Source organism: Mixophyes fleayi, chromosome 1, assembly GCF_038048845.1.
Source record: "Mixophyes fleayi isolate aMixFle1 chromosome 1, aMixFle1.hap1, whole genome shotgun sequence".
NCBI lineage: Eukaryota > Metazoa > Chordata > Amphibia > Anura > Limnodynastidae > Mixophyes > Mixophyes fleayi.
Genome location: NC_134402.1, coordinates 242,596,373 through 242,609,730, shown reverse-complemented (window position 1 = coordinate 242,609,730; position 13,358 = coordinate 242,596,373). Strand labels below are relative to the sequence as shown.

General features: G+C 37.6%; 1 protein-coding gene across 2 annotated transcripts in view; it reads left to right on the top strand.

The window, feature by feature from the left end:
- PIP5K1B (phosphatidylinositol-4-phosphate 5-kinase type 1 beta) overlaps positions 1-13,358 on the top strand; it is a 252,655-nt gene that overhangs the window by 207,900 nt on the left and 31,397 nt on the right. The window lies entirely within an intron of this gene.

Here is a 13,358-nt window from a genome sequence, read left to right as displayed (position 1 = left end):
ATCTACAATTAAACATCCATGATGTATGTATGTAATGTTTCTAAGCTGAAATGTATTAATAAAATGGTAATATGCACTGATTTCTCATTGGGCAGCACGTGGCTAAGTGGTTAGCAGTTCTGCTTCACAGAGCTGGCATCATGAGTTCAATTCCTGACCATGGCCTTCTCTGTGTGGAGTTTGTATGTTCTCCCCGTGTTTGCATGGGTTTTCTCTGGGTGCTCCGGTTTCCTCCCACACTCCAAAAACATACTAATAGGTTAATTAGCTGCTATCAAAATTGACCCTAGTCTCTCTGTCTGTTTGTCTGTGTGTGTATGTTAGGGAAGTTAGACTGTAAGCTCCAATGGGGCAGGGACTGATGTGAATGAGTTCTCTGTGCAGCGCTGCGGAATCAGTGGCGCAATATAAATAAATGATAATGCTTTCTCAAAGAGATTATTGCTATGAATTGAGATTGGTATTATTTTATATACATTATTAACAAAAGATAAGCAAAAGAAACAGTACACTATAAACAGAAAGTGTTAAAAATGAACGTAAAGATAAACGGTAACCTTGTCAACAATGTTTAGATGATTATTATAGACAAATATTTGACCATTATTAAGGCCCTTTTTCTGACGTTCAGTAAATATATCTAGATTTTGGTCGCTTCTGAAGGAATGGTGAACTTTTGCAACAGATTCAAGCTCACCTTCAGACACAAGGTACAACAGTTTAAACTTGCACCCTCTGTAGCTATCTCAATGAAAGGGGATTATATTGTAGGAGGCCCAGCCTGCCTGGGGGCCCTGGCTGCCTGTGTTGGCAGAGGAGCCACCAGCCTGGTATGGCTACACCCTCTTCGGCAGCTATGGAATGGGCCTCAAGAAGTTGCTGTACTGGGACCCGATATTCCTCTTGGTAGCTCTGCTCCTAATAGAATGTCCTGTGTACAGAAGAGACCAAATTTTGGCTTTTTGCACATCAACTCTATATTTACAGAAACCAAAGTGAAAATAACAGTTTACCTACAATCAAACCTGTAAGAGGTTTAGTGATGTTTTGGGGTTGCTTGCTGTATCTGCCACTGGGTGTATTGAAAATGTGCAATCTGGAATCTATGAAATGTGGGGATTACCAGCCATTTTGGAGCACAGTGTTAGAAAAAGGTCATGGGCCTACCAGCAGGACAATGATCCCAATGATCCCAAACACACTTTAAAAATCACCCAGGAATGGCTGAAGACAAGACGCTGGACTGTTATGAAGTGGCCAGCAATGAGTACACATCTAAATCCTGTAGAACACCTTTGGAGAGATGTGAAAACTGCAGTTGGAAGAAGATACCTTCAAATCCAGGAGAACTGGAGCAGCTTGCATACGCAGAGTGGACTAAACTACCAGCAAATATTGACTATTTGCATAACCTTAATGTGATTGTCAATAAAAGCCTTTGACACTGATAAAATGCTTGTAATTTTACATCAGTATACCATAGCAATATCTGACAAAAAGGTCTAAAAACACTGAAGCAGCAAACTTTGTGAAAAACAATACTTGTGTCATTCTCAAAACTTTTGGCCATTACTGCATTTGTCTTTACAGCTCTGTCTCAATAAATCGCCTCTTTCTTCCAGATATCAGTCTCATCTCTCTCATAGATCGGTTTACATGTATGTGATTGTTTATTACATTACACTTTATTATGTTGTATACAAATAGGGGAAGACAAATTTTGCATTTACTACTAACACTGTGAAGCCACATCTCTGTGGTATCATACACTTGCACATCTGGTATAAGTACCACTGTTTTTTAGTTGAATTTATCCTGAAATATGTATGACTTTATATACTGTTATGTTTGTCTAGTCGCTATCAGTAAAAATTGTCCACGATCAATGTGGTTCCAACGCACAGAGATTTAATAGCAAGATGTAACAAATAACAATTAAATAAAATAAAGTATAGCCGATACATACACAGAGCACTGAATCCAGCATACAGTCATTCAATCCTGAAGCCTGTGGTCAAAGTAGACTGAATGATGGTCTCAGTGCCTGGTTTATATACAGTTTGTGATACATAAAAAACAGTAGTGATGTCATGGCATTTTTCCATTGGTTTAGGATTTAGGACAGTCCAGTATAATGCAGGTCATAGGTCGGTTCAAACGATGCCCTCCAAGGGTGGGGGTCAACTCTCCAACAGCTGCCTATGTGTCTTCCCGCTGAAAAGCTGGCTCAAACTGGTATATTAGCATTCTAAGCACAATATCATTTTGACCATTAATCCTTTATTATTCATAACTTGCATACGCAAGGTGCAACCGCTTAGCCGATAGTAGTGGATGTCTGATGGTAAAAAGTGGATTAGAATGACACTAAACATGATACGTTTTCTATATCCTGAACCTTAGATATCAATAAAATGGTTTTAACATTATTATATTAAACTATTAAAATTGATTACATTTAATTATAAAAGACTATGTGCTGGAACTTTATTAAAGTGAACTATTTACAAATGAATGTGTGAGTGTAAATGTATGTAGAAGTGTTCGCACGTGTTATTGCGTAATACACCCTTCCACGCCGTAGCATGCTATTCACATATTTTCAGATAAAGACAATTAAATTGATGTTTATTAATTTGAAACAACTTCATCCAATTATTTGACTTTCACTATACGCAGCTAAACATGCCTGTTTTCTGTACATCTCTTTTTGTCTATATTTGGTGTGCAAAATGCTTTACCAGTGGCTTGTTGTTGCAGGATTCTAGAAACCTGGCTCTATATTGTATTAACATGTGGCCCAATTAAGAGTTGTGTTGTACCACAGTGAGGCAGTCACAAGATTCAAAATTATAATACATAAAATCACAAGGTGTCTGCACAAACTCTATTAATTTAAATAAGTTGCTACACTGCAGTGATAATATCAAGGGAGCAGGAGAACAACTGAAATAGCTAAGAATAGACACACAATGAAATAAATATGTAAATGCAGCCATATTACTATATACACAATATTCATAATGATCTCTTCATAACATCTTATGATGATGTCACAAAGAAGTCAATATTTTTTCAGATCTTGGAGGTATATCAGTGTCTAAAAATGGTGTCATATTATGGTTCTACTATTAAATTTCAATTTTTTTATTTACTCTATGACCTGTCGCAATGCCCTATGGTGATTTGCAAGGAGCTTTTGCACTTGTAGCATCTACCTAAAAATGGTACTTTTCACGGAAGTGATTTGTTACCTTTATAATATACTTCTCCACATACTCAATGTTAAGGTGCAGGTGGATGTTCCCTGCATTTTGCCTTCTATCAAGTCTGATCTGCTATTTAGGTGTGTTTCTCTGAAGGACTGTTTCCTGCATCCTTGCTTTCAATTAGTTCTGAGCTGCAGTGCAGTTGTGCAGTTCTCTGAATAATTGATTGGTGAGCTGAACTATTTAAAGAGCCCTCCTGCCTTCATGCCTAGCCATGATACAGTTGGATAGTACTCAACATTAATGCTTCTTGACTCCTGCATCTTGTCCAAGTTTGTTCCTGACCTAGCACCGGTTCCTGGTTCTGCATTACTTGTAACCTGATGTCTGGATTGCATTGTACAAATCTGCTGGGTTCTGGCTGTGTTAATATTCTACTCCTGATATCTGGGGCATCATTCATTTCTGTTTCTGTTTGTCTCCTGGCTTCTACAAGATATTCACATATAGCTCAACTCATAATCCCCAGGCACGAACTGCGGTAACTATCCTTTGCTCTCTAGAGAGGCTTCGTAGTGATTACTGGACCCTGTGTTAATTTGCTTCAGTATTGCCTCAAGAGACCTTGTGCATTATAGTGACTTGTTTAAAGACTGTATAATCTGCTTCAGTAGAACTTCAAGAAATAATGTTTAATATCATACCTTGTCTTCCTGAAAATCTGTTCCAGTAATACTTCAAGAAATATTGTTTATTTCAATGGTGCAACAAAAGACTGTTTGACACCTGTATTTCATTGTGGCATTTACTAATTTCTGCATTTCTTCAGTGTTTATGCTTCTAATGTTTGATCTGATTCTGCAATAACTCCAGAAAACATTTCACTACAAAACAACCTAGTGATTCCTGTGCATACCAAACAATCAAACCTCATTTAGAAATAGTTATCTATCTGTCTAGCGATCTTCCAATCTGTAGTTCAGAATTCCACAAATATTTTAAGGTGAACCTTACGCTGTTTTCCTATATTATCCATGAAAAGGGAAGTTTGCTGTACAGTTAAGGTTTCACATTGCAACAGCATATAGATTTGGGTGTCAACAGCGTAGAGGTGGTATTGGAGGCTGAATGAGTGAATTAGTGCCCCAAGAGAAGAGGTGTACAATGAAAGGAGTAAAGGGCCATGAACAAAGCCCTGTGGGACTGCAGCAGATAGTGGGAGAGGAGGGGAGGATGTGCCACAGTTAGAAACACTAGAGCAGCGGTTCGATAAGTAGGAAGTGAACTAGGAAAGAACTGTGTCACGAAGGCCAATAGAGTGAAGGGTGTGTAGGAGAAGAGAATATAACAAGAGAAGATAATACACTGAAGCTTATTTATTTACAGAAGAGAGGGGTTTGCTGCAGTGAGCTGTCACACTATTTTCACAGGAGAAGTTTGCAGAGTCTCGTTATTTATATAGCACTAGCATAGACCTTTAGATTGTTCGCTCCTTTGAGCAGGGCTCTCCTACCTCCTGTTTCCATCACTTTTAACTGCGCTCTCCAGCTACTCAGCTCACCTCCTCTCGGTCCCTCTGCCCTCTGTCTCCTCTCGCTTCTCTCCGCTCCCCTCAGTGACTCTTAACCTGTCATCCGTGCGCACCCTCTTGGGCCATAGTTACCTGCCTGTACTCACTTTTCCCCTCCCTCCCTCTCTTTCATGCTGTGCATGAGCCCCCAGAGTTATAGTGCTTACTGTTACTTGTACTGTGCTGTTTCACCTTGTACTGTGCCATTGTTTGTCCTTGTACGGCGCTACGGATACTTTGTGGCGCCCTATAAATAAAAATTAATAATAATAATAATAATAATCCTGTAGTGATTTACAATTAGGAACAATTAACACGTGGGTAATCACTTATAAATAATAATTTGTTAATGCTGTTAGAGAGGCCAAACATTGAAATATACATGGTTTAAACTACAATACTCTATTTTTGATCTTATAGAATAATTAGCTCTGTTCAGACTACAGGGTTTTTAGTTGATTATCGGGCCAATCACACGATCCATTATCGCATTACTGTGTACGCTCCAATGATGAACGATTATCGTTCCAAAGCACATCGTATCGTTTCATTTGATTTTTAAACAGAAACAACAATCTCGTTCAACGATGGAACAATGCCGTTCCAATACTGAAGTGTGTACATGCTAATAACCATCTGTCCAACAATCTGCCGATAGTTCCTCCATCAGCAACATCTTACTAGACGTTTATATTTAAATTTATATTTAAATGTGAAGCAAATGGAAATAGTGATCTTGTAATGGCAAATCAATAACAAAACCTTTTTTACATGCTCCACATGACATCTATGTTTCACTGTATTCAAGTGTATAACAGTATGAAAATATATATTCTCAATAAAGTCTTGTTTATTTATTAATGTGACATGTATCCATTTCTTCAAATCTGTATTATCTTGTACTTTTGCCTGATATCATACTGTTTTATAAATATATAAATCAAATCAATCAATTTAGATTTATTTAGCATATTGCTGCTGGGACGGCATATATCTGTAGATGATGTACTGAGTCACGATAATTTGGGATGATGGTTATGCAACACGAAAATCAGTTTGGATGGTAAATTGTGTAAAAATTATGTCATATGTCTATAGTGTGTACGCATGAATCGGCATGATGATCGTTGTTAAAATTGCTAACAATATTACATTGGAAGATATTCCCTGTAGTGTGTACCTAGCCTACATAACTGATGTAATTGTAGCTGCTCCTATATTGAAGTAAGTCAATTAATAAAGCTATAGGATCTATTTGATGTCTGTTTTGTTAATACTCAGCCTTGCTATATCACTGTGTTTTTTCCTAATTTTAAAGAGCTGCTGATTATGCTGGAGCTATGTAAATAAATGTTTTTTTTAAAAATTATTTATCGCAATCCTGTATCTCTAAAGCTACACACTGAAGAATTGTTCAGACTGACGTGCTATCTCAAACAATTATACCTACGACTGAAGGTCCGATCAGTCTGACGATTCATGCATACACACTACACAATTTACCTTCAGATCTGTGCTCTTCATCTGGTCCTTTGTCTGGTCCTCTAGTCCGGAGAATGACAGCACAATATTCATTCATTCATTACTGTCACACATTGTCACACTGATTAAAACCGCCTTGTTATAGCTTTTACCATGTCCTAACAAACTTCTGTGACTCTGAAACAAAATATTCTGTCTCAGAACGAACAAATGAATTATTCCTTCTACAGCACTCTCTACATTTATTCACTCTGACATTCAGTGTTAACATCAGCTGAAAAGAGCCCGACTCTGTAAACTCTATGTCTATCGTCAGCATGAGGGCATACACACTACATGATCGTTAGGTGATTGATCGGAAATAATTGAACTGTACGACCAACCAAATGAGGCGACAATCGTCCATTTGGGCAGACTTTCGACCATCGTGTCACTACACACACTGACCCGACTTTCGAACGAGCGGTCTTATGTCGGCTGGTTGAGCCGAGTATTGGACAAAAACCCTGTAGTGTGTACCCAGCTTAAATGACCAGTATTTAATCCTGTTAAGGATATATCTTAAAGACACTGTTATATCCTTTGTCTAATGATTCATGTTTGTGGAATAAATGACTTCTCCCATTTTAGGTGGACATGATGACCAACCAGAGGAGTGACACAGTTCATATCATCATCATTTATTTATATAACACCAGCATATTCTGTAGTGCTTTACAATTGGAAACACAGTAATAAAACAATACTGGGTAATACATACAGACAGAGGTAAGAGGGCTCTGCTTGCAAGCTTACAATCTATGGGACAATTGGAGTTTGTTACATGAAGGTAAGTGCTACATATAACACATTTGTCCAGCCAGACTGCAAAGGTAAAAAGTGTAAAAACTGTATCCAGTCACACAGCAATGTTGGTAAGGAGATCAGAGGGTTGTTGTCTGTGGGAATTGTGCAAAAGGAGGTAATAGTATAACCTACTGAGGTTAAGAGGGTTGCTGAGATGTAATTGTCCATGACTATAGACAGCACTGAAAACAATAGGGCTATATCTGAAGGTCTACAGATTAAAATTTGTTATTAATATACCCTTATATTTTACAGTGTTAATCCTGTGGCAGTTCAGTGTAAAACAGTAGAACATAACACAGGATATGACAAAGTTTTTATTTTCTTATAATAGTTGTGCATTAAATGAGTGACTTTGTTTCTTTTTGGCACAATGGTTAAGGTATAAAGTTATAAATACAGCAGAAGTGTGCTATCATTTAAATGCGTTATCCGGAACTGTGTTAAGCAATCTCACAAGTTAAAGATATATATGCTCACAATTGATACAGATTTTAAATAGTTCTGGCGTTTATTAAACTTGCTATTATATTACACTAAATGTACAATTTAGTTAAGCTTGTATACAACATGTTACTTTGATCTCAAAAACTGCAACTGATTAATTTTAAAGTTTTGTTATTGTACACTATTACTTTTCTGGAGATCAGCAGAACGTTGTCTTACTCTATTGACAGAATGGAATGATCTCAACACTGGGTTAAAATGCTGTTTTATTTTATATTATCATTTTATATAATAAAAAGATTATTCTGATCACTTACAAAATGTACTATTGCTGTTTTACCACCACAGCTAGACCTATACCCTCAGTCAGATCTATCATCTAAATATCTCAAGCTTTGAATATCTAATTAGATTTTTGAGCTCTGGAAACATAACTTTAGCTATGTGTGGGATACTCACATATTTTCATATTTAAGAATATGTCTTACACCTACATTTTTTGATTGAAAAAGTATGTCTTACACCCACATATGCCAGTAACCATACATGTCTCATTGCCAAACTGAAGAAATTACAATCTATGAGCAGTTCACGGTTAGGTAAGGTAATGGAGGAGAAAATGACCTTATTGACACACAATATATTCCAATTTTATGCATCCCATTCTCTGACTGTGCAGTGGGGTATTCCAGTGTTTGCGGCATTGCTAAGATGTCTCAGGGGGGACCTCTTGTATTTTCTAATGGGTATTTTGGTTAGATTTAAAAGCCAAAGCCCTGGATCCCTTGGAACCTCATAATTTAAGATGTCTTTAGTTATTCTGGATATTTCCTTCCAGAAAGGTTCTAATTGTTGCCACTCCCACCAAATGTGTAAGTAGCTACCTATTACTTGGTTACATCTCCAACACACACACAAAGGGTCCCTGGATACATTTTGCGTAATAGGCTTGGATGCCTATACCAGCGTACCAAGATCTTGCATTGGGTCTCTACTATACACTTGTTGAACATATGTGTAATTTGAAAGATGTTCTGCCAATCCTCTACTCTAACCTCTCTGTCCAAATCCATTTCCCATGTCTTTGTGAAGTGAGGTAGGAAGCAAACAAATTTTCTGTGATTAGTCTATAAAGTGTGGAAATTTTGCAGGTGGGGGTTTCAGAAGGGACACAAATTGTTACAAACACTTTGAGTTCTCAATACTTCCATAACCTGGTTGGAAGCATTTAGATTTTTGTAGATATTTACAAAACTCTATATGAAGGAGTTCCCATTTTGTTTTAATATTAGAAAATAGACGGATCCCTATTGAATTCACCAGTTGACCCTTCTGGAAGACCTCTGCCTAAGTCCAAGCATGACATGTCCCCAGGTAGAAATCTGTGTTGGACAGGAAAGATGTTAACAGGGAGTAAAACTGCCTTTTAATTATTATACCAGCAAAACCCTGATGCCAGGAGTATTCCTTTATCTCTGGCATACTAAATGATGTCCCAACTTCCATTAAATTCTTAAACCAAATAAGATCTAAGAAGGATATCTACATAGAGAAATGTTGAGTGGTCTATAGTCTGAAGGACGGTCTTCTGTAGCTCCTCTTCTGTTATCTATAAGAAGAGAGCCATTAGTGTTTCCTTAGTAGCTTCACAATATCTTACCATCAATATCAAATTTAGGTTATGAGGATGTGGAATGCTTTTTCCGATCTAGTGGCAGTGCCACCCTTTTGACCAACGGAGACACAGACACTCGCTTACATTTTGGCCATTATTGTGCCTTCTGATGTTTCTTCTTGGCTTGGTACCAAAGCAGATTAAGCAAAGCTCTTTGTGTATATTACTGAATCAATGCTCTTAGCAGCAGGATCTTTTTTAGCTGATACCTTGAAGCGATCTGAACTACCCACTCTCAGATAACTTCATGAAAAAAATTTAATATCTGCACTCAATGGAAAATATTATGTACACACAACTGTGTTGTGGATATAATTTTACTTTGGAGTGACTGCCTTGGGCACAATATCACATTGCTTTTCAGAGAAGTGAAATATTGATATACAATAGTAGGTTAACTGGGAAATTTGGTAGAGGGAGAAAGGTAACACTAGTAATATTAGATTCCTTATTTTTGCTTTCAATATCACCCTCCTTTTATTGTAGTGTCTGTTGTAGTGTTGGTTTATTTCTTTTAATTTTTTATGGTTTTTTTCTCTGATGCCACTCAAATTGATGTTAATAACACACTTTGCATGGTGCTACAATTAGATTTCATTGAATTTGATTCATCTGATGCTTTTAGATAGCTAATTTCCACCATATGGTAAACCTCTCTTATATGCCTATTAATTCCAAGATATACTATGTTATGGCAATATTCTGAAGATTTACGTGAAAACCAATATAAAAAATCATAAAACAATAAAAAAATAATAGAATGCAATGTGTGGAAACACACTGGCCATAAAAGCTCCATATGAAACCATCACTTCCTATATTCTTCATAAATCAGAAACCTGATTGGCTGGCAATCTCCTGCACCTGCCTGTTTATTGACTCATGGAGCCATCTGCATCTTTCATGGTGGCCAAACATTTGGTATTTCAAATTTAAGCAGAGGTGGAGACATGAATCTTTTAGTGTGTGTTTGTGAACTAAGATATTGGGGGGGTCTCCTGTTCGAATTATAGTCAGCTTCCAGACTGGCCAGTTATGGGCTACTGTCTTGCGAGGAGGACAGTGGGGTCAACAAATGGCCTGCCCCCTTCTTAGAGGTTAAAAGCTCTGTGCTGAAAGCTTTTGGCACAGTTTTGTGATCACTGCATAATGGACAATAAATTTAAAAGACTGCTGTACACTGTACTTAAAGTACTAACTTTTAGTACTTGATGTACTAAAAGTTAGAAATAAAGACACCCATGCCTCTTATATAAATGCATAGTACACATACTCCCCACATTGTTCAGAAAGTCTTTATTGGTTGCTATAGGCAACATCTCCACTTTTTCAAGCCCGCAGATTAGTAAATCTAGCCCCTTGTCTTAATGAGTGAACTGGCCAGCCAATCCAAAACTTTGGAAATGTTTCAAAAAGCTTACCGGTAAATGACTGGTTGGAATGTCCAACCTTTTAGACAAAGTGTGCCAGAGACTGCCAGTTTTATTAATTTACCAATGCTCTGATTGGTGTGGGGTTCATGTTTAAGCACAGCTTGTTACAATTGCTCTGAGAATTATGAAATAAGCATGCAATAAATATTAATTATACTGCCTCTGTATAGTGAATGTAATTCTCTCAGAATATATTCCTATTTTATATATGTAGATAGCCTCACACCAACATGAAGTAAATCATTTTAAGTATTCTATTTTACATCAAACACATCTCTATGACACTGTGCAGTTTTTGTACTTTATTCTTATCTGCTGCCTTGTTCTCACTGTTACCTCTACTATAGTTATAATCTAAATTATACAACAGTGTGGTTTTATTCTAATTGTTCTGCAGCAGACCTGAAATGAAAGCTTGCTCTAGGGAACTGAAGATTGAAAATGGACACTTACACAGTCATAACAACCTCTTACATGTAATTAGCTTTACAATTAATATATCAATAAATATATCATTCGAATTGATCTGCACATATAGAAAAACAGTAGTTAGCTGTGCAAAATACTAAGAGGTATATTCAATTAGCATTCACGGGCTCAATTATGCGCGGCTGCCCGGGTCCCGGTACTGCAACATGGGGCGTGCACAGAAATCCGCAATGTTGCGGTACCGTAATGGCACTTTACACGCGCAGCCGTGCCTAATCGCGACTGTGAATGCTAATTGAATACCCCCATAAAAGTTATGTTATTTTGGTGAAAGTGCCCTTGTAAGAGTTACTGTGGTACTAAAATATAGTAACAAACACGAAAGCTCCCTGCTGCTTGAGATGTGAAATAAAACAATTCATAGTTTTAGAATAATTTGTTTATGACAATCACAGATATATTTCTTGAGTAAAGTAGGTGCAAAGACTGATTTACAACTCTCTCTATGCAGTTTCCTTTCTGTATAAGGAAAGCAGTGTAAAATTAATGAAGGTTAGCACTAATTATTCATGTATAATTTAAAAAAATGAGAATTAGAGTGGAAGAGCTTTCAACTCTTACATTATAATGAGAATCAGAATACTTTGCTGTTAATGACAAAACTCCATAGAAGAAGTGTCCTTTAGCTGCCAATTTGTAATTGCAATACAGTAGTCCCAGACCAGTGGAAGAAACTCACAGGCTGAATTAAGCTCCGTAATAACATGGAGGGACTGAGAAAAACGATGCCAGCCGAGACAAGCTGGATACACTCTGTGCTCTACACCAAGGGTCCAATGATGAGGCAAATATACAAATAATGCTAATATCGTAATGACCATTTTATACACCTTCATTATCACTCACAAATGGTAAGTTCTAGTTTAAACCCAGTTCTTGGAAAAGATAATTTTATTTCAATTTCTGCTCTATTTACTCTGATTCCCACAGAATAATACAGGGGATAATGATAATCGTATCAAGCGTCGTTTAATACAAAGTCTCATTTTAGATAATATGTATTGTTAATGACAATAGGTATTTTCAGTAACAGTCTGTATATGTATAGTAACACAGTGTAGAAAGCATAATATATTTTCCACGAAATACAATGCATTGCCTACTTCATCTGTTTTATCTATGTATAAATGTGTCTTTTCTATCTGCAGGGGTTGATCGGGCATAGGCCTTACCAGGAAGTTTCTCGGTAGGCTGGTGGGAGGCCGCCTCCTGTCAAATTTTTCTCTTTTTTCTTTTTTTCCCCCAGGCCGTGGGGAGGGGGTCGGGCGGAAGAAAGGAAAAAAAAAGTTCAAAGGCATTGGTGGTCAGTGGACAGCAACTGGCAGTCAATCGTGAGACTGTCTGTTGCTGAATGACCTCAGACAGGAAGTGCTCACTTCACTTCCTGTCTGAGCAGGAGGAGCGATGCTGGAGAAGAAGAGCACCTAAAGGTAAGTGAGGGGGCTTCATATAAAACACTATATGGAGGGAAGGCTGCATATATAACACAATAGGGAGAAGGCTGCATATATATGACACTAAATATGACACTACCTTGCACCCAGGCGTGCTATTTCCACGCTGTTAATACTGCACAGGTGCAGTCCGTGTCTGAAAACGCGGCGGGCATCATGTAACTAGCTACTGCATGCTAGTTGGCCATGTGCAGTCCGCTTTTAAAGACATGCCAATTCACGCCACACTACAATGATGTCACCGCTCCTACACAGTGGTAGTGCAACTTTAAAGAGCAACTAAAGCCACTATATGCAATGAATTTATGTGAAAGGTTTATGTTACTGGGGTCAATGATATACATGAAAATACTGCGATGCCTACACTTAAAGAGGCTACCAAACCAGAATTGAAATCTCCAGATATAGGGGACTATTTATCAAGGCACATCCATTTGAAGATGTTAAGAAGATTTTTGCTGCGACAGAAAATCTTCTATCAGGTAACTTGTCAAAAAAAACATCACCAGGGCAGCTGAGCCATGCTCAGCCCCCCAGCGACACTAGCCAGCAGTGGTGAGAATAGTCTTAGCGCTCGCCAGGCCAGTCTGGTGTCAATCTGTGCAGGGGTAAGCCAGTTCGCTGGCTCATGCATACGCACTAGAACTGGAAACCCAGACTTGAGCTTCCAGTTCCAGATTCAGTAGAAGAATAGATAAAATTAAACAAAAAAATTGTAATAATGTAGTTTTGTGTTGTTTTATTTTCTATTTA